The sequence below is a fragment of the Carassius carassius genome, chromosome 18, assembly GCF_963082965.1.
Source record: "Carassius carassius chromosome 18, fCarCar2.1, whole genome shotgun sequence".
In the NCBI taxonomy this organism is placed as follows: Eukaryota; Metazoa; Chordata; class Actinopteri; order Cypriniformes; family Cyprinidae; genus Carassius; species Carassius carassius.
This window is the reverse complement of record NC_081772.1, coordinates 29,520,783-29,541,707: the sequence shown is the minus strand read 5'-3', so window position 1 is coordinate 29,541,707 and position 20,925 is coordinate 29,520,783. Positions and strand designations below refer to the sequence as shown.

The following is a 20,925-nucleotide window of genomic DNA, read 5'->3' as shown; positions in this document are numbered from 1 at the left end:
AAAATTTTTTAACCTTCCCGTAAACTCAACGGCAAAGGGTAGCCGTGACCCGGATTCGAACCGGGGTTGCTACGGCCACAACGCAGAGTACTAACCACTACACGATCACGGCGTGCCACTGGCTCACCCAAGACAACCCCTGGAGCCCGGATACAAGAAGCAGCAGCGGCGTGTATGTCCATTGAAGAGGGACTGGACATTTCGCAAATAAGTGCGAGGACCGTGAAAAACGCATGGACGCTTTGCCTCATGGCCTTCAGCAAACAGCACAGTCGGCAGGATTCGAACCTGCGCGGGGAGACCCCAATGGATTTCTAGTCCATCGCCTTAACCACTCGGCCACGACTACAGGAGTAGACCAATTTCTGCTCAGTTTGTGTCCAACACTGCTGCCTGACCTACTTGCAACCAACCCAGCTCAGTCAGCAAGCGGAGATTGCAAGCTAGTCCTGCAAGTGGGTAAAACAGCGGTCCCACTGAGGAGAAATCAGGCTGCCATATCTCATCCTATGTAATGGGGTTTTTCAGTACTGGCCCTGGGGACCGACAGCACTGCACAATTGGGAAGTCTGTCTTATTCTACTCACTCTGTGAGCACTCTTTCCTAACGAGCTGACCATCAGAATCAGGTGTGCCGAACAAGGCAGGTGCACTGATACCCTGGAGCAGGAAGGAACACCGCTCTAGTACAGAGTCAGCAGAAGAGATGGACCGTAGTGATAGCAAGCTGAGGCCTACAAAAAGAAGACTGACCTTCGCCCAAACAGGGACTTGAATTAAGCAGACCACCTTCTGCCATGTTGTGTGTAACACTGCTGCCTGACCTATTTGCAACCTAGCAAGCCGAGATTGTAAGCTAGCCCTGGAAGCGGCTAAAACAGGAGTCCCACTGAGGAGAAATCAGGCTGCCATGTCTCATCGTATGTAATGGGGTTTTCAGTACTGGCCCTGGGGACCGACAGCACTGCACAATTCGGAGATCTGTCTTATTTTACTCACTCTGTGAGCGCGCTTTCCTAACGAGCTGACCATCAGAATCAGATGTGCCGAACAAGGGAGGTGCACTGATACCCTGGAGCAGAAAAGAACACCGCTCCAGTACAGATTCAGAAGAAGAGATGGACCGTAGTGATAGCAAGCTGAGGCCTACAAAAAGAAGACTGACCTTCGCCCAAACAGGGACTTGAATTAAGCAGACCACCTTCTGCCATGTTGTGTGTAACACTGCTGCCTGACCTATTTGCAACCTAGCAAGCCGAGATTGTAAGCTAGCCCTGGAAGCGGCTAAAACAGGAGTCCCACTGAGGAGAAATCAGGCTGCCATGTCTCATCGTATGTAATGGGGTTTTCAGTACTGGCCCTGGGGACCGACAGCACTGCACAATTGGGAAGTCTGTCTTGTTCTACTCACTCTGTGAGCACGCTTTCCTAACGAGCTGACCATCAGAATCAGGTGTGCCGAACAAGGCAGGTGCACTGATACCCTGGAGCAGGAAGGAACACCGCTCTAGTACAGAGTCAGCAGAAGAGATGGACCATAGTGATAGCAAGGTGACTCCGCCAAAAGCAGAGAGACCTTCGCCCAAACAGGGACTTGAACCCAGGACCCTCAGATTAAAAGTCTGATGCTCCACCGCCTGAGCTATCCGGGCTCTTGTGGAGCCCTGGCTTCTCACCTTTTATAAAGCAGCAGTTTTACAACAAGCTGCCCAGAAGAGACGCAGGTGTCACGAGGATGAAAGCTAGAAGCAGTTATGGCACAGAGAGCGAAGGACCATAGAAGGCACAATTATGGTCACAGAAACCTAAAGCAATACTGCAAAGCCCTCCCGTAGTCGGCAGGGTTCGAACCTGCGCGGGTAGACCACAATGGATTTCAAGTCCATCGCCATAACCTCTCGGCCACGACTACGCCTAATGTTAGAAAGCAAGCCCCCTTGTCTGGTGGTGCCCTGCACAGGCCAAGCTTCAGAAACAAAATCACGCAGAAAGATGAGGTGGTAAAAAATTTTCAACCTTCCCGTATACTCAACGAAAAGGGTTGCCATGACCCGGATTCGAACCGGGGTTGCTGCAGCCACAACGCAGAATACTAACCACTATACGATCACGGCGTGCCACTGGCTCACCCAAGACAACCCCTGAAACCCGAATACAAGAAGCAGCAGCGGCGTGTTTGTCCATCGAAGAGGGACCGGACATTTCGCAAATAAGTGCGAGGACCGTGAAAAAATGCATGGACGCTTTGCCTCATGGCCTTCAGCAAACAGCGTAGTCGGCAGGATTCGAACCTGCGCGGGGAGACCCCAATGGATTTCGAGTCCGTCGCCTTAACCACTCGGCCACAACTACGGGAGTAGACCAAATTCTGCTCAGTTTGTGTCCAACACTGCTGCCTGACCTTCTTGCAACCAACCCAGCTCAGTAAGAAAGTGGAGATTGCAAGCTAGCCCTGCAAGCGGGTAAAACAGCGGTCCCACTGAGGAGAAATCAGGCTGCCATGTCTCATCCTATGTAATGGGGTTTTTCAGTACTGGCCCTGGGGACCGACAGCACTGCACAATTGGGAAGTCTGTCTTATTCTACTCACTCTGTGAGCACTCTTTCCTAAAGGGCTGACCATCAGAATCAGGTGTGCCGAACAAGGGAGATGCACTGATCCCCGGGAGCAGGAAGGAACATCGCTCTAGTACAGAGTCAGCAGAAGAGATGGACCGTAGTGATAGCAAGCTGAGGCCTACGAAAAGTAGACTGACCTTCGCCCAAACAGGAACTTGAATTAAGCAGACCACCTTCTGCCATGTTTTGTGTAACACTGCTGCCTGACCTACTTGCAACCTAGCAAGCCGAGATTGTAAGCTAGCCCTGGAAGCGGCTAAAACAGCAGTCCCACTGAGGAGAAATCAGGCTGCCATGTCTCATCCTATGTAATGGGGTTTTTCAGTACTGGCCCTGGGGACCAACAGCACTGCACAAATGGGAGGTCTGTCTTATTCTACTCACTCTGTGAGCACTCTTTCCTAAAGGGCTGACCATCAGAATCATGTGTGCCGAACAAGGGAGATGCACTGATCCCCGGGAGAAGGAAGGAACATCGCTCTAATACAGAGTCAGCAGAAGAGATGGACCCGTAGTGATACCAAGCTGAGGCCTACAAAAAGTAGACTGACCTTCACCCAAACAGGGACTTGAATTAACCCTTTGAAGTCGATTAACACGGATACCCGTTTTGAGTCATTTTCTCCTGATAACCCCGAAAAGAACTTAAATTACACTTTCAGTTTTAATCGTACAGATAAGAGCAATACATCAATCGAATCTGTAAAGGGTCTACTTTTTTTTGGATACAGACATAATAACAACAAAACTTTGTGCACTTATAAAATAAAGATAACAAACAAGGTGTGCTGTCTGCAGCCTTTGTCTGCGCTGATCTTTATTTACAAACACGTCATTAAAATGAACTGTAACTCCGTGAATATTCAACGAAAATACATGAGAGAGATATCTATAGAAAGCTTGACATGTCTACTTTTAAACTAAACAATTTCCGCCGAAAACAGATTTTCTGTGATAAAGTAATCCATATGAAAACAACGCGATGTCTGTTTTTCATGTCTCCCTTCATTATATCTAATGTGACCACGCCCCCGCGCTGAACGCGCTATTCAGAATTAAACTGAAGCGCGCGGCTTGAATACGCCCATAACAGAAGAAAAAGCAGCGAGACTGTTCTTCAAGATTTTATTTTACTGTTTGCTTCGCGATGAGAGGAATAAGACATAATTCACCCCAAAAAGATGTCATGTGGTTGAGGATTTGAGAAATGGATTTCCTCAGAAAAAAAAGAATGAAGCACTTTATTCAGCAGAGATCATAAACATGAGTAAGTCTCTTTTTATTCATTTATATACTTGTACTAGTTTTCACATAACGTGTAAACATTTTACTAGTTAGACTTTTTCCAAATACTTTTTCCAAACTATAATTCCTGACTAAATATATAATCAAGTGAAAAATTATGAAGTTTCAATAACAACCCAGCCAGCAATGACATGTGGGGCCCAGATGGGTTAACTACGGGTTCCATGGGTACTGTGTGGGCATGGGCTTTAGCTGGGTGAAATCAGCGGGTCCCATGTAGGTTTTGTAGTACGAGTCCCACATAGGAAGCCCATATGAGCTGATTACATGGGCCCCATAAGGGACAAGCATGGGCCAAGTGGGCATGGGTTTGATCTGGGAACACATATATGGGTCTTGAATGGCATATTTATGGGCCACGTGGGCATGGGTTTGAACTGGGAATGCACATATGGGTCCTGCATAGAATTTTTATGGGCCAAGTGGGCATGGTTTTGAACTGGGAACACATATATGGGTCTTGAATGGCATATTTATGGGCCAAGTGGGCATGAGTTTGAACTGGGAATGCACATATGGGTCCTGCATAGAATTTTTATGGGCCAAGTGGGCATGGATTTGAACTGGGAACACATATATGGGTCTTGCATGACATATTTATGGGTCAAGTGGGCATGAGTTTGATCTGGGAATGCACATATGGGTCCTGCATAGAATTTTTATGGGCCAAGTGGGCATGGGTTTGAACTGGGAACACATATATGGGTCTTGAATGGCATATTTATGGGCCAAGTGGGCATGGGTTTGATCTGGGAACACATATATGGGTCTTGAATGGCATATTTATGGGCCAAGTGGGCATGGGTTTGAACTGGGAATGCACATATGGGTCCTGCATAGAAATTTTATGGGCCAAGTGGGCATGGGTTTGAACTGGGAACACATATATGGGTCTTGCATGACATATTTATGGGCCAAGTGGGCATGGGTTTGATCTGGGAATGCACATATGGGTCCTGCATAGAATTTTTATGGGCCAAGTGGGCATGGGTTTGAACTGGGAACACATATATGGGTCTTGCATGACATATTTATGGGCCAAGTGGGCATGGGTTTGATCTGGGAACACATATATGGGTCTTGAATTGCATATTTTTGGGCCAAGTGGACATGGGTTTGAACTGGGAATGCACGTATGGGTCCTGCATAGAAACTTTATGGGCCAAGTGGGCATGGGTTTGAACTGGGAACACATATATGGGTCTTGCATGACATATTTATGGGCCAAGTGGGCATGGGTTTGATCTGGGAACACATATATGGGTCTTGCATGACATATTTATGGGCCAAGTGGGCATGGGTTTGATCTGGGAACACATATATGGGTCTTGCATGATATATTTATGGGCCAAGTTGGCATGGGTTTGAACTGGGAACACATATATGGGTCTTGAATGGCATATTTATTGGCCAAGTGGCCATGGGTTTGGGTGATTGGTTCAGGTCCAGCAATATTATGTAATGCTCATCTACAAACAAGCGTCAAAAATAAAATAAAATAAGCTTAACTTAGGATATCAAGGGGAGCCTTATCATTCAAGCTCCTCTTGGCAAAGCAAAATCTGCTCGTCACAACATGGCAGACAGAGCATCATTCTGCTTGCTTCGATGCTGGACAGGACAAGAGGAAAAAAGAAAAAAAAAGGACTTGCAGGAGGCCTCATCATCAATCTGTCTGCCACTTCTGTGTTGTTAGATGTCCTTGGACCAAGGATTAGCATGTGTTTCTATCAAGGTGTAGCTCATACACCAACAATGACTGATGTGTTGGCTGTAAAAGGTAGAGCAGATCTATTTGGTTAGGCTATCTGAAGATCTTCAGGATGCATTGACATATACATGGTTTATGGTTTAAGATGGTAAAGGGAGGGGCTGAGGTAGTTAAAGAAGTAGGCCTATAAGGCCAGAGTCCCTTTCAATTTAAGTAAAAGAATGAAGCTGCAGAAAGCCTTCCGACAGTGCATGGAGCATTCACATAAACACTTTCATTGGTGCAGTGACCCAGATTGGGACAGATTTATGGGGATAAGTGTAAAGGAGACAGCATTGCTACTGCTGGCATTTGAATATTTACAATATTTATATTGTATGAATATTTTGCTAACTTAACATAAGTTGCTTATAACATATAGTTGCCTGTAGAATGTTGGGTAAATCCCTCCCTGATGCCTCATAGGACCCATTTTGCTACCCAATTGGCTTTTGGTCAGTTTGCACATTCATCTACCACGCCAGATATCCAGATTCAAGACTCGCCTGGGGAGTGGTTTCTGGTATCAGAGGTGGAAGTCATTAATTACAAATACTCAGATTACTGTAATTAAGTAGTTTTTTGGGGTACTTGTACTTTTATGAGTAGATTTTCAAGCCTGTACTTTTACTTGTAATATTCATTAATCCATGTAATCTACTAAATTACTTTTAAAATCATAGTTGAGTACTGAGTAAAATTTTAATTCATATCCAAACCTTTTATCTGCATTTTTGGAGCCAGTAAGGTGATTTGATAGCAAACAAGCCGATGAAAACCGGGTCATGAGGATGGAAAACGAAACAAAACAAAAAAAGGACGTTAATGATTGATCTTTCATTGATTCTGAAGGAAGAATTTAACCTGTTAAAAATGTATTCATGGATATTTAATCAATAGTCATGGCTCCTCATGTAATTTAGTTTTTTGTCTGCTGGAGGCATTTGCTTAATAAGGAAATCAATACTTAAATGAGAAAAAAATTAGGTAAAAACACTTTTTTTGCATCTTATCAGTTATTAATGATTAATAGATTGTTGGCATGTTAACTTCTGGTAAAGGAAAACACAATTTCCAGCCCTTGTCTGGAGAAGTGATGGTGACATCAGTGGTTAAAAGTAACTAATACTCTGAATATTTTCTTTTTCATTTTTCTTTTTTAATTTTTATTATTTTAATTTATTTTTACAAACTGTACTTTTATTTGAGTATTTCGCTAACACCGGTTTTACTCGTAATTGAGTAATATTTTAGCAACGCACTTAATTGGACTTGACTACAGATTTTCAGTACTCTCCACAACTGCCTGTTATGCACAACAACACCTAATTAGGGTCATTCATAAGAAGCCAGCGAAGCAGTTAAGTTGTTTGTTAATTCTCTCACATATCCTTTAATTTACGAATTTTACTGTATTAAATTGTTATTTAGTCAGGCAGTTCGGACATCTCTGGGGCCTGTATGCAAAGGCCCTGTTTCGCGCTCAAAACGTTAACAGTCCATTCGGAATCGGAAAGCAAGCTGGCTGTGACTTGGAGGTGAAGTGCATATTTCTTCCGACCAACGCCGAATTTCCATAAAATTAAGGTAAGTTGAAATATTATATTGCCATAAAAATAACACTGCCGATTGTACAGTAGGCTGTATTTTTGGTTTGTGCTGTTTAATCTGATGTAGAATCTAACCAAAAGGAAAAACAGCGGGTTTGGTTTAGCTATAGGGCTGGGCAATAGTTCAGTATCAATATATCACAAGATACTTTTATTCAATAACGGTGATATGATATAAAATATATTCATCATTATTTCACTTCAAATTCATCTAATCAATATCAGATTCAGAGTTTGGTTCCGTCCCGAACCCTTCCTTATGCTTTAAACATAAAAACATATTGCACATATTGCATAATAACACATACTTCAACATATTGCACTGTCCCCACCTTTTGCTCTAAGAATAAATTGGAACAAATCAAATCAAACTAAATGTGTAAGCAAACAGTCTCAAATGTCTTGTGCTTGTAAACATCATAATGTAGGTCTCGCTGTGCATCTTGCTGGCTTCTATCGTTAGTTGTAGTGTTGCAGTTACAACTGCACTAGCAGCTAATACAAAATGAAGGATAAATATTGACTAAGGTTGAATTTTGTTTGCTTGCATAACCCAAAGAGCAAATGTAGCTGCAGATATCTTATTATAAAAATATAAGAATTATTAAAACTCGTAAAATTCTGACAAAGGAGCTAAATAAATGATAATTGTATAATAATAATATAATTACCTACATTTTAAGTATATGAAAGTAAAACAAGCACAGCCAATTTGATGGAGCTGAATTAATATCAGCCTTATGACTCGGAACATCTGAGTGGTTTGGCATCATGAGCATCAACCGTGATGTTCCTGGGATAAGGCTGATATTAATTCATATACTTAAGTATTCATATACTTAAAATGTAGGTAATTATATTATTATTATACAATTATCATTTATTTAGCTCCTTTGTCAGAATATTTTATGAGTTTTAATAATTCTTATATTTTTATAATAAGATATATATTTGCTCTTTGGGTTATGCAAGCAAAAAAAATTCAACCTTAGTCAATATTTATCCTTCATTTTGTATTAGTGCAGTTGTAACTGCAACACTACAACTAATGATAGAAGCCAGCAAGATGCACAGGGAGACCGGGGCTCATACCCCTTTTTATGTAGGTAAAACATGGCCGAGAGGGGAGAGAAGGGAGAGAGAGGCCGATTCATACAAAAAGTAAATAAAAATGTCAATCTAAAACCAATTAGGCACAGTGTTCAGTCAGTATAGACATAAATCCATAAACAAATAAACATATCCATTTTTTAAGGACAGGCAAATGTGTTTTATAAAAAAATAAATAATAAATTAAAATCAAGTGAACAACATGTTTCCTGTAAACCAAGGGCAGGCACACAGCAGCAGTTAAACAGTGAACACAACAAATATTAAGTGAATTTTGTGAAGTACATTCAGTGGACAACTGCACAGTCTGTTGCAAAAGAACTTTACAATTCTCACCAGTCTGAAATTATTCGCTGTATCCAGGCTAAAAAGCTCCCAAACTTTAGCTGCTGTATAGGACACCGCCATTACTGTACGCTACCGCTCGGCAGAGATGCTATTGTGCATGTGCAACTCATGGCAGAGATTGTAGTGAGATGCCTCACTCCGTTGGAAAAACATGTCTATCGACAATTGTCCACAATGGAATTCATTGTCGACTATTTCTATTATCGATTTTTGTCGAAAACATTGACGAATCGTTGCAGCCATAATACGCATATTGCTGAGTGACACGTGAGCCTTGCTTATCGTGGACGCTTGCACACACTAATGTCCCTGTGTGCTCTGCACGCATACACATGCACACAGACACACGCACACACACACTTAGTGTCATGTAAGCTGGTTATTTGATGTTAAATGGTTACTTATCTTTTTATTGAAAGCTCCTGTTGAACACTGATTTGCTAAATTTTTGTCTAATTTCATTAAGGTCTTGCCAGCCAGAAGACAGGAGCCAGCCAGACAGGAGGAGGTGTACCCTGTTCATAAATATGGCGTAAGTTTCCATACATCGACCTTAAAGTTTCCTTTAAATGCTCCTGATATGTTACAAGACGTTGACAAATTATGTTAATTTCAAATGCTTATGACTTATATCACAGTCGTTTAACCAGGATATTCTCATTTCAAAAGCAGAGGTGCAGTCCACAACTGATACTGTTTACATTTGATATTTGATGAAAGTTCCCAATCAGGGAGAGGAGGGCTCTTAAGTATTCAGAATTTGGGTGGATATGTTATTTAACCCATTTTGCCCATTTTTATCAATTTCTTTCATGAAGGGTTTTTCCTCCATAGAGATTTCCGTTATTTCTTAGCCGCCACCGAGCCGTCACATATGACTCCTTTAAAACAGACCATCACAGATTAGGGATGTGTCACGATCTTTGGATATTGGAATATATTATCTCTGAGCCACAATTAATTTCACACAGACATGTGTGTGACAGTCAGCAGGTCTTTAACTTAAACACCTCAATATGTCTGTCGGTTTTATATAGTACAAAAGCTTTGTCTGTTACAGATCAAAAAGAAAAATGGATTATGATGACAGTCGTTGGACTAAACGAAGACGTGTTAAAATGAAAGTACAGGAGCACTTGAAGTTTTTGGAAGACTGCCATAATGACGAGGACATTGTGCCAACAAATATGGATTTAATTGCATCAGAGGAAGAGTTGGAGTCTCATGGAAGTAACAATTCAAATGACAGACAGATCTGTGGACATCATAGTGAAGATTTGGGGTCTCAAAGTGATGAATCACATTCTGAAGTTGTTTCCAAACACAGTTTTGAAGCCACAAATGATCAGACTGATTCGGAAAGCACAGGTGACAAGTCAGACCCTTGTAGGATATTGGGAGACTGGGCAGTAAATCACAATATTTCACATAGTGCGCTGTCAGAGTTGTTGCACTTATTAGTGCAGTGTGGCTTAGAGTTACCAAAAGATCCAAGAACTCTTTTGTCAACCTCAACAACCTACGAAATCAAAGACATTGGAGCTGGATGCTACTGCCATATTGGAGTGTCTAACTTAATCATTTCAGCGCTGTCAAAGGAAGCACATTCCTCAGTAGACACTATAACACTGCACATTAACATTGATGGTATACCCCTCTCAGGCAGCTCTAAACAGGAGTTATGGCCTATTCTGGCTAAGATCAAGGAACTTCCCAGAGCTAATGTTGGTGTCATTGGTCTGTTTGCAGGCCCAACAAAGCCTCAATCGGTTCATGAATACCTGAAGGATTTCATTGAGGAGTTGAAGCTATTAATGCGTGATGGTCTAGAATACAATGAAAGACATTACAATGTTGCTCTTCCAGATGCATTTATTTGTGATGCACCTGCTCGTGCCTACTTGAAATGCATCAAAGGTCACACTGGCTACAGCTCCTGTGAGCGATGTACTGATTATGGGGTTCATTTAGGTACAGTTGTGTTTCCAGAATTGACTGCACCGCTTCGGACAGACTTGACCTTTGATCAGCAGCTTGATAGTGAACATCACCATAATGATATAGTCTCACCGCTACAGGAGCTTGGCATTACAATGGTCTCAAGCTTTGTCCTTGACTATATCCATTTGGTATGCTTAGGACATGTTAGAAGAATTGTACATCTTTGGACCAAGGGACCTTTAAGTAGTCGTCTTTCTGCTTCCACAATCAACATGATTTCTGATCACTTGGAATCAATCAGAGCAAATCTCCCACAGAATTTTTCACGTAAGCCAAGGTCACTTCGAGAATACAGAAATTGGAAGGCCACTGAATATCGGCAGTTTCTGTTGTACACAGGTCCTGTGGTACTGAAAGGACGCCTACCAACAAGGCTGTACAAAAACTTTATGCTACTTTCAGTTGCAATGAGGATACTTCTCAGTCCAGCCTTGTGCTCTAAGCACTGTGAATATGCAGACAAGCTACTGAAATGTTATGTGACAAATTTTGGACAGATATATGGATCAGAGCAGCTAGTGTATAACACTCACTCACTCATCCATCTTGCTGATGATGCCAGAAACTTTGGTGCCCTAGACAACATGTCATGTTTCCCTTTCGAAAACCATCTGGGGACTATGAAGCGGTTAGTGAGACGGCCCCAAGGCGCAGTTCAACAACTCGTAAGACGTCTCAGTGAAAAGCAGCGTTCACTCTCCCTTAAAAGTGGAAAAGAGAGGGCAAATAAGCCTCTACAACCACATTTCTCAGGTCCGACTCTCCCTGATGTTCCTGTCCGCATGCAGTACATAAAGTACAGACATGAGGGCAATATCATTTCTCGTCGTGAAGGCAGCAATTGTTTTAATGTTAAGGGCAAAGTTGCTGTGGTGCGGAACATTGTTGAGTTGGTATCAGGGGGTATGTATGCAGTCTGTCAGTTTTATGAAAAAGAAGGCAGCTTTTACAACTACCCTATTGAGTCAACGTGTGTGGGGATTAGAACAGTGACACGGCTGTTTCACGAGCTGCACGGTGTGTCAGTCACAGATTTAACTGAGAGACTTATACTTCTGCCATTGCAGGATGGAGCTGTTGCATTTGTCCAATTACACAATCAGTAACCATTATGAACTTTGGAGCATGCCCCTGTTCTGTGTTGTCGAGTTTATTGACGAAACCTACGATGGCCAATCTGTGGTGGATATAATTCCAACATGTTGGATGACCGAAGAACAAAATGAGTGTTTCTGGCCATCAGGCCGTAATGTAACCAAGGCTGTGAAGGACCGACAGAAGCCAGAGAAATAGTGGCCGAAATACTCCATCAGGGTACTTGGATGGGCAGGTAAGAGGTTCTTTTCTGAATTTGACAAATACTCTGTCATCTACCTAGCTCGATGTCAATAAGGCATCAATTTCTATAAGTGCCAATAATGTACTTTTAAAAATTTAAGTCGGTAAAATTGTGTATCTATATTCAATTGCCTTTTTCTGAACCAACATCAGTCATCATAAATGGTAAACAATATTTTTTCATGTTTACTCAACTCCAGGCATTTAAGATTATTTATAGGTGCAAATACCAAAATGATTATTTTTATCATGGTCAGTATAGATTGCATACTAATACCCTTTTTCCTTTTGTTATTAAGACACTTTTGAGGCTGCTCGCAAAAAATGTAAAAAAGCGGAGGCAACGTCTGACTTACAGACAGATGGTGATGATTTGCCTGCAAGGCGAAAAAGCAGGTAATGTAATACACAGAATATATAATGTTATATAATGTTATATAATTAACGTTGCAGAATTTCTGGTATTAAAGGAAAAGTACTGTTTTTTTTAAACCTTGTTTCTAGCATGTTTCTTTCATAAACTTACCCGGGGAAGTTTGCAGTGACTTTTTGTCCTTCTGGAGATATTTAGATCCATGTCATTCCTGCAAAACGGTAGAGGTTGGGGCCAGTAAGCCTAAATAAAACATTATCAGTGACAAAACATCTTCTTTTCACCAGTATGTTGTTATGAATTGCTAGTGCTATCCCTCGATGACTTCAGAACAGCTTGTTTGTCATCCAGGCATTTTAAAAAATATTTGTCAATACGAGCCGATGACGTCATTGCCGTTTGCCAACAGATGATTATTTTATTTCAGCCTTGTACACTACATCCAATGGCCTGCTAACTTGCTACTGCTAGTACAATATAGCAGAATATCCGATTTTGAGGATATGTTGGACATCTTCATTGTGCACAATTTTGTGGAAGTGACGTCATCGACGTCTTCTGTCAACCCAAAGCTATCTAGAAATAACCTTAGGCTTGTTTGCTGAATTTTTTAAAAAGCCCTGGAAGACAACCAAGCTGCTCCAAAGTCAACGAGGGATAGCACTAGCAATGTATAACAACATATTGGTGAAAAGAAGACGTGTTGTTACCGATAATGTTTTATTTAGGCTGTAATGTACTGGCCCTGACCTCTACGGTTTTGCTGGAATAGCACTCACTGAGATGGATGTAAATTTCTCGCGAACAACATCAGGTTACTCCAAACTTCTCCGGCTGAGTTTATGAACTTATTTCGTGCTAGAAATAAGGTCCAGGTTCAAAAAAACTTTTCCTTTCCCTTTAATTTCCATTTTTCATTTACGTCAAATATGGCAGTTGTTAGAAAAATTCCTTGAGCCACATACAGTATAAAAAACTCCTTTCGGTGGGAATATATCATAAAAAGCAATATTGATGCCAATATTTTAGAGTCCAAAACTAGATCAGTATGCTTTTCCACTGCAGCACGGTACAGCGCGGTATGGCATGGTACAGCACCACACGCTTTGGACAACCAGGACGGTTTTTGTTTCCATACAGAAGGTAGTGTCGTTACGACCTGGAAGTGGGTGTAGTTGGCATGGCGACACTGCTGTGACGTCATTTTTAGTAGACGGCATATGTACTGTCACGCCGTGGTCAGTAAAGTAAACACAACAATGGAGGCATTAGAGGCGTTACTGCTGCTGTTGTTTGCTCTGTGGCTTGTAGTCAGCGAAAACGGCAAAAGACAGAGCCAGGAATATTTAGAAGAGGCGAGGCTGTTGTTTGTGTGTTTTGTTTTACACACATGGCGCGCTCGCTATAATCACCCTCGATCTGCTGCCCCCCTGTTTACACCATATACGTATTTCTCCGCGACAGTCGACAAGCGCTTCTGATCAGCTGTTGTCCTTGTAGAACATGTGCTGGGGATCATACAACTCCCTGTACTTCTCCACTTCTAAGATTAATTTTACACCGCTCATCTGGACTTGTCATCAACTCCTCTGCCTCTCTCACTTCCTTGTTTGTGTGTTTCGTCGCGCTTATTTTCTCTAACCAATCAGTGGACAGCACCCTGTTACGTCACGTTTCGTGTTGGTTCAGCACGATAGAGCCACCTCTGAAACGGGTGCGAAAAATCGTAACGGGTCCCGGGTCTCCCTGTGAAAACACAAATAAAGCGTGCCGTGCGGAGCCGTTACGAAAATGTGCAGGGGAAAAGGGGCATAACAAACACCTATAACTGCTTTTTTCAGTGTATTCTATTGTAAAAGTTTAAATGTTTGCTTTTAACTGAATATAGAGCACCAAAACCACTGCTGGCTTCCAGTGAGGAGGAAACGGACATTGAGGGAGATGTCTTGCCACCTACTCCTCCCGAGGCGTTTGTGTCTAAGAAAATGTTGGGTGCAGGTGAAGCCCGGACAAAAAACAGGGTTAGTGATTAAGTGTGTGAAGTGATTAAGTGTAACAAGACCTATAATAGTTCTACAATAATTGGTCTACAAAAGGAGAAGTGAAAATGTCCCTCCTTTAATGAGAAATGTAGATAGGCTATATGGTCAGGATTTAATTTATTTTTAATTTAATTGATGCACTGACCCATCCATTGACTTTCGAGTGATTGCCCGCATATCGCCTAGCCAGTGGTTCTTAAAACTTTTTTGTCAGAGAATAGCTTATCCATTCACAAATTAAGGTGAATCTGCAGCATTTTGTCACAGAGGGGAAATATCACATGCTGAAAACGTCGCCTACGATAAGATAAATTCTCTCTTTGCATTCGATTGTTTATAGTGTCAGACAGAAAATTCTGAAATGCCGTTTCATTCATTCAGTAGGCTATATTGTAAGACATTAATATTTTAAGACACCTTATTCAAATCTTTATTTTCTCTTGCTCTTTTCTCAAAAAATAAACATGGAGAGCATCTCGCGACCCATCGGAAACGTCTTGCAACCCCCTTGGGGGTCGCAATCCCTTGGATAAGAACCATTGGCCTAGGCTACGTTTTGTCGCCCAATGATAAAGATCCTTAGCTCTGGTAAAAGGCAAACTCGATTTCAGTAGCCTAATCTTCCAATGAAATCTGATAGTTATTGAAATGTGAATCTTCAGACTTGTATGATTTAATTACAAGCAACCCACATGATGGCTAAATTTCTGCAATTTGTATTTTGACAATGTAGCCTATATTTCGGCAGAATCATAAAGCTCCTTAACTTGTAAAGCGCTGCAACAGCCTTTGGTGACATGTAAAAAAGTAGGCTAGTCTAAGTATCCTAGACGGAACAATGTTCCCTGCAGCACAGAAGTCAGCATCAATCTGATTAAGCCAATCTAGTCGCAAACCGTGCAAATCACCATTAACCACTGACATTGCGCTACAAGACCCCGGTCTTTGACCTATGATATGTTGGTCTAGTTATTTAATGTTTTAGTGTTGTGTTTTTAATTTGCTGCAGTGTTACCGGTATTTCTTCCTCTTAGGATATTGAAATGGTGTTAATGCTGTACTTCTGCTTTCATATTGTACAGAGGACAAGCCGCAGCCCTCATGTGTCCCAGAGGGGACTCAGCAGCCCTCATGTGTCTCATAGGGGAAGCCGCAGCCCTTGTATGTCCCAGAGGGGAAGCCGCAGCCCTTGTGTGTCCCAGAGAGGACTCAGCAGCCCTCATGTGTCTCATAGGGGAAGCCGCAGCCCTTGTATGTCCCAGAGGGGAAGCCGCAGCCTTCGTGTGTCCCAGAGAGGACTCAGCAGCCCTCATGTGTCTCATAGGGGAAGCCGCAGCCCTTGTGTGTCCCAGAGGGGAAGCCGCAGCCCTCGTGTGTCCCAGAGAAGAAGCCGCAGCCCTTGTGTGTCCCAGAGAAGAAGCCGCAGCCCTCGTGTGTCCCAGAGAGGACTCAGCAGCCCTCGTGTGTCTCATAGGGGAAGCCGTAGCCCTTGTGTATCCCAGAGGGGAAGCCGCAGCCCTCGTGTGTCCCAGAGAAGAAGCCGCAGCCCTCGTGTGTCCCAGAGGGGACTAAGCAGCCCTCACGTTTCCGGGTGACGGAGCAGGTCCCAGGGATCCCGCAGCCCCAACGTTTCTGGGAGGGTGGGCGAGTTCACAACGCCTTATGTTACAATGCATTATGAGCTCGTAGATCTGCCATTTCAGTATTTGTATTAGTATTTTTGTTTTCGTTTAGAGGTATTGAAATGTTCCTTAAAGTCAAAGTTTCTGCTTCCAAATTGTATAGGTAACCAGGGTCAGCCCAGCAAGACAGAGTCTGACCCCGAGAAACCCCTGTGGGTCTCCCACAAGTGGCCTCAGCATGAGCCTACTTGGCGGCAGCCCCACCCCGTCTCCTGGCCACAGAGCAGCCCAGTTACTGTGTGGCCAAAGTTTAGCCCCCCAAAAAATTGATGGAGCAATGTTCATCACACTAGTGACATTGCTAGAAGAAGTGAAGGACACACTGAAGTTGCATGGGCAGATGCTAAACATACTGCTCAAAAAAGATTCCATGCCAGTCATGGCGATACCAGATGGTGCTGTTTTCCCCCTGGCCAACGTTGAGGACGTTATCGCCATGAATGAGAAGCTCTCAGACCCTGAATTCATGTCTGCAGTGGTAAGTTTTTGGGGGCCAGATCCTATTGTTTTCCTGTGTTTTCTTTTTCTTTCTTCTGACAAAATCCTTCCCATGCATAATGAATCACTAAACTTTGCAGAGTTCAAGACCCATGCCAGGTTGCTTCAAATCAACCATGTCTGCTACAACTTAACATTTTTCACCTTCATGTAGTCCAAATACGGAAGAGACTTTTAAGTATACTTGAACATCAGTTCACTGCTCCATTGACTAATCTTAATTTCAAATCTGATGGTAATTGTCTTCAGCAAAACAGTCCTTAGCTAAATAGACAAGTTATTAAGACCATTACACTTGTATAGCTACAGTCGGCAAATTGGTTACGCCCCAACAGCCTTGCTCCCGCCCCCGCCACGTGCACCATATTGGGGAAAACAATGCTGATTTGCCCATTGACTCCCGTGTTATAATAGGCATTTTTCCGAACGCAGGATTGAGGACCCACGGTTATATTTTCACTCAACAACCCACCCCCTCAATAACCGGATAACCCCAACAACAATATTGTTGTTGCTGACTGGTAATCCTCAGATTTCCACCAATTTGACTGGTGTAAAAGAAGTGTGGTAGGCACTAGGTAGGGATCACAAACAATATAGTCGTACAAGACTTCAACATTACATGACTACTGATTGAAATCGCCATAGCGTTTGGCGGGGTGCACAATTTTGACCTAATTGCAGTTTTTCTGACAAATATTGCGATGCGATTTTCGATTTTTATATTCAATACTTTTAAGTGCATAAAACTACAATTATGAATGAAATATTATATCATTACTTACAAAACACAGTCTTGTACAACTTGACACACATGAGAACAATATACAATAACCTAAAAAATATTTGTGGACAGCACCCTCTTCTGGCTTTTGTCTGCTGTTGAACCTGAAAAATCTCTAATATAAACAACGTAGTGATTGAGGTAATGAGATTGTTGGTTCCACCTGTTATTTTTGCTCGGCGTGTTTGTCATATAGGCTATTCATGGTCGATTATCCAGAGTTTAAGAATCTTAATCGAATTGTCACGTGTCGTATCAAGATCTTTATCGACTTTTTGGCACACCCCTTCTAGAAAGTGCCAAAATAACTTCCAGTCAAAAATATTGAGGGTGGACTTCTACACAAAATTATGCTTGATGGAAAATGTCTTCATTTCCCCATGGACATAATCTTGGTCATTCTGTAGTAGATCACCCCCTTGAGGCAGTTTGGCTGTGAAGCTCTATGCTGAAAAGGGAAGACTGGCATTGTGAATATGGCCTATAGACTACGGTCTATAGGCCATATTCACAATGCCAGTCTTGTAGGTTTTAGGGAACTGGTATTTTATGCTATCAAGCACATAATTGGTTTAACACTTTTTTATTATTATTATTATTATTATTATTATTATTATTAATATTATTATTATTATTATTAACATTGACATGCCAAAAATAAGGATGCCAGGTTTAAAGCGGGGTGTTTGGCTATGTAATGGGGACAGAGAATATATTATGATATTTACTGTCTTAATATGGTGTTTTCTGATCCTGTGACTTTAAATGTACTTTGCTCTATTACTGTATACTCTTAAGGTTGCCATGGTTGCAGACATAGGGGGTTCCTCACTTGAAGATGCCACTAGGAGGATGATGAAGTTCCTGATGTTGCCAGAACTGCAACGGCAGTACAACGTGACCGGACGGATGGGCAAGCTGTGCTTCAAAGATCTGCGTCTTTTTGAAGTTTTCTATGGTAAATTCAGTTTTTTTTATTGCTCAATGAAACTTGTCTTTGGCCTTTCTTTTATTTATCCAAAGTTAAATGATACAGTAGTTTGTCAAAACACAATTTAGTTGGAGATTATCAACATTTTAACATAACATTAAGGACAATTTCAGCCTTATAACCACTGGTCTGTTCCACATGCAACTCTCTAACCACTCGCCCAGTCGATCTCAAATTGGTAGATTTCATTCTACTGGCATGAATGTAGTGCCCATTTTCGTGTCTTGTCAAAATATGCCAAATTTATGACTTGAATTATTACATTAATTTGCCTTAATGGCCAAAAAATCTACTTCAAGAATTGTTCTCCACAGAACTCCGCAGGATTCTTCTCTGCAAAATCCACACTTTAACAGTTAGTCTTATCTTTGAAGTATACTACAACTTTTCTCCAATACACTGTTTAAAAAATTCAAAAGTGTGTAAGTGAACTGAACTAGTCCAGTGATACTTTAATTGTTTCTAAGGGGGGCCCGTCAACACTTTAGCAACATTGTGTAGGCCAATACTGTGTGCAGGTCTCCTACCTAAATCAATGGCAAATAAAATGTAGGCCTATAGACCCATTTTGGACCTACGTCATTGTGACGTTCCGATGACATTTAGTAATGGAAGTAAGAGCCCCTCCATAGACTCTCGATAAGATTAGTTTAAGACTAAGGCAGTCAAAATCAAAAATTTTAACTTTTTAAAACAACATTCATGGTCTTGGAGAGATAAGATAAGAAAAACTTTATTGTCTGTCACAAGTGACAGAAATTTGTCTTCGACAGGCTCAACAATATATAGATTTGAAAAAAGAATAAACAAATACACTCACTAAAATAGCCACACAGTGGTACACAGTAACAAACAACAATAACCAGACAACAACAACAATGAACACAGGTCGGAATTAAGGTGCTGGTTTCAGAATATTCAACTTAGTGATGGCCGTGGGAATGAAGGACTTCTTATAAACATTTTTACGGGCTAGTGGGACCTTGTAACGGTGACCTGATGGCAGTAACTGAAAGGACTGGTGAAGAGGGTGGGTGGGGTCTTGTGTGATGGTGGTGGCTTTCCTAAGTACTGAGTGAGTGTAAATATCTGATAGTGGGGTTTAGGGGGAGCCAATTATTTTGCCAGCCTGTGTTATTATTCGTGTGAGGTTTGTTTTGTATTTAGTGGTGAGTGCATTGTACCAAGAAGAGATGTTAAATGTGAGAGTGGATTCTATCAGTGATGTGTAGACTGTGGTTAAAATGTACTTGCTGACATTAAAAGTCCTGAGCTTTCTCGGATGGAGGCGCTGCTGGGCCTTCTTGTACACATATTCTGTGTGTTCAGAGAAAGAGAGGGATCCGTCTATTTCTGTTCCGAGTTATCTAAAAGATTTGACCTGTTCTACATGTTGGCCATAAATGCTGATCGGCTGGAAAAGCTGTGTTTGTGTCGTGGTAAGTGTTCCTCTGCTACCACAACACATTTCCTTGGTCTTTCCAATGTTGAGCTCGAGGAAACTTGCCTTAAAAGTCCTGGCCAGATTGCTAACTGCCTGATGGTAGTCAGACAGCGCATTGGCACCTGTCAGATGGGCTACTAAGGCCATGTCGTCTGCATATTTAAAGAGTCATTCCTTCACTGCTGCAAGAGATGGCCAAGAAGAGATTGGGAGATAAAACACAACCTTGTGGGAGTCCTGAGTTTAAAAACAGCTTACTGGATTTAAAACCATTTACTAAAACCTGCTATTCTGTAAAAAACCCTTAATCCATAAAATCAGTGCTGGATGGACCTGAAGCTCCACCAGACGGTGCAATAGTGTGTCTGTGTGTACAGTATTAAAAGCAGAGAAAAAGTCCATAAATAAAATCCTGGTGTGAGGGTGCACTGAATCTAGCTGCCTGGTCACCCTGTCCAAAAGAGTACTGAAGAGTAAGAGTACACACAATCACAGGTCTACTAAAATCTGCGTTCTTGTGAAGTTTCAAAAACCTGAAGTTGTCACCAAATATGAATGTCAAGCAGAATATTTTAAAATATTTCATTTTCAACTGCTACCTATTATGCCTGAACACAGTGGGATTGCATTTAGCCTACACAACAGTGTAATTCTCACATTTGAAACAGTTTCGCTGTATTTGAAATAGCCTAGTCAAGTGTAGGAATGTAAATGCAATAAAGTAACCAGCATTCTATCTTGCGCCGCAGCAGTTTGGAATTTCTTGTGACACATCCGATGAAAAAATGGCTGCAACACGTCCTTTTCTCCCTCGTTGTCATGGTGAATCGCTGTTTCCGAGCTCGATTGATGATAGCTTTCCTTATGCTGCGGACACAAGAACAACCTAGGGTTTTTGTTTGCAGGGTAAATCAGCTCAGAGATCAAGGTTGGTTTTACAATTTGTTAAACCTTCTACTTGGAATGGGGCCCAGGACTTTTGACTGATTATGTGTAAGGTTTATATAGATAGTATGTTATTCATTCTGTT

The 20,925-nt window shown here is 41.9% G+C and overlaps 2 non-coding genes across 2 annotated transcripts; both read right to left on the bottom strand.

Annotated features, from left to right (window-relative positions):
* Positions 1-267: 267 nt before the first annotated feature.
* On the bottom strand, positions 268-349 carry trnas-aga (transfer RNA serine (anticodon AGA)). The gene has a single exon. It is a non-coding gene; the product is annotated as a tRNA-Ser (tRNA).
* A 1,921-nt stretch (positions 350-2,270) lies between these two features.
* On the bottom strand, positions 2,271-2,352 carry trnas-cga (transfer RNA serine (anticodon CGA)). The gene has a single exon. It is a non-coding gene; the product is annotated as a tRNA-Ser (tRNA).
* Positions 2,353-20,925: the final 18,573 nt, after the last annotated feature.